Source organism: Coturnix japonica, chromosome 4 (genome assembly GCF_001577835.2).
Source record: "Coturnix japonica isolate 7356 chromosome 4, Coturnix japonica 2.1, whole genome shotgun sequence".
Taxonomy (NCBI): Eukaryota; Metazoa; Chordata; class Aves; order Galliformes; family Phasianidae; genus Coturnix; species Coturnix japonica.
This window is the reverse complement of record NC_029519.1, coordinates 41,627,183-41,629,017: the sequence shown is the minus strand read 5'-3', so window position 1 is coordinate 41,629,017 and position 1,835 is coordinate 41,627,183. Positions and strand designations below refer to the sequence as shown.

Below are 1,835 nucleotides of genomic sequence, written 5' to 3'. Positions count from 1 at the left end.
TGCACACTCCCAAAATGTTTGTATTCCTCTAAAGTGAGCATTTCTGAAGCTTTTCCAAAGCATGAATGGAAAACGTGACCTTTTCAGATATAGGCACTCCGCCATGTGCTGCACCCCACTGAGAAATTCTGGCTATCCCACAGTAGCACCATAGCAATGTGAAACTGAATATTTGGGTACGTAGCTATTTCCACTGCCTTCTTGTTCACGATAGCCAGCATATGCTCTACTTTCAATAAATTCTTCTTGCTTTTTCTATCTGTCCGCTCCCAGACATTTCTAGCCCATGGTTTGTATAGTTTTCCATGCATCCAAAGCCATCAAACATTCACCATACCTTCAGGTGCCAATTAACCTTACTGAACGTCCATTGATGGAACTCAGAAGAGCAGAGTGGAGCAAATGAAATGGCTGATATTCACCTGGATTCCTGAGCTGAAGACAAGAAACCTCATTTGGCTGCAAAGCTGCAGTTCAAACGATTATTTCTGCTTATTTCCTCCTACTCCCTACTTTTGTTTTTTGCTTCTCTCTACTTCATGTTTCAGGTCTTGTATCACGTGGGTGCTATGTGTGATGTAAAGCCAGCCCAGTAACAGGACTGCATACGTGTCGTGCACACGCTTGTTCGTTGAGCAAAACAACTGAAATATTAGAAGCAAATTAATGATAACATTCACTATTAGATCTCAAAGCTGAGTCTGTAATTATTGTTTTGTTGACTAGAAACCTAAAAAGTAGTAAAGGACAGAGTGATTTGACCTACACTTAATGCAGGGGTAGAAATTGGAGTGTGATGCTCAGTGAATTAGTAATTGTAGCTATGCTGCAGCTGCCATCTGAACTAAGGCTCCTATTTAAAATTTAAATACTGCTTAACATGTGTCCCAGAGATGTCAGTTTTGATGTAGTAGGTTCTTTTCAGGTGTTAAGAATGAACTCCCACTATGGGAACTTTTCTTCGCTGTCGTGGTGGGTAAAATTCAGTCTTGAGATGCACCAGTCAGATGCACTCTCTCTTAGTCACCCTGCTTCCTCCAGCTTACATATCACTTTACACGTACTCTTTCCAGAGTTCATCCCAAAACTTCCATCTCTACATTCTCTGGATCCATACTACACATAACTCTCGCTTATCCTAATGTTTCCATGTCTGCTTCTCCCAGTACATTTGGTCTCTGCTACACAACCCCTTCCCTAGGGCTGATTTTGTCACAGTCAAGCTGAACCGTGCTGTGCAAACTGCAATTACTTAAAGGATGAAAAACACTTTTGTGAGTGCTTTGAGGCTAAATTGCTGCAAAGTCCTCCAATATCACTGCATCAGCTGAGAGCCCCCAAAGAGAGGATACAGCCTAAACCTATATGAGGGATAATTCCACACTCTAAGTGATTTACCTTTCTCTCTTTCTGGTTTTCTTTCTTCTGTCCTTTAGGACTGTCTAACACCTGGATGCAGTTTCTTCACCAGTGCTGTAGAACTGGGAAAATAAAATAAAATAAAATAAAATAAAATAAAATAAAATAAAATAAAATAAAATAAAATAAAATAAAATAAAATAAAATAAAATAAACAGGTGAGCATAAGCTGAATTTTCAGGCTTCATCACCTCCCTGCCTATGTGCAAGGCTGGTGCTGGCCCAAGATGAGCAGCCTCCAGAGCACCTGCTTGTTCCCATTTACCAGCCATTTCAGATGAGATGTGCCATGAGCACTCTGCTCTGCCACATCTCACCAAAGCAGGTGAAATTTTAGCAAAGAGCCCAATCAGACCCTTTCTGCAGCTTTCATCACAGGAGGACAGTAATTAGCAGCATTCAAATCAAGCAAAACC

The 1,835-nt window shown here is 40.8% G+C and overlaps 1 long non-coding RNA gene across 1 annotated transcript; it reads right to left on the bottom strand.

Annotated features, from left to right (window-relative positions):
- Positions 1–331: 331 nt before the first annotated feature.
- Positions 332–1,483, bottom strand: LOC107313367. The gene is made up of 2 exons (XR_001554966.1): positions 1,399–1,483; positions 332–435 (listed from the first exon to the last, which is right to left on the bottom strand). It is a non-coding gene; the product is annotated as an uncharacterized LOC107313367 (long non-coding RNA).
- Positions 1,484–1,835: the final 352 nt, after the last annotated feature.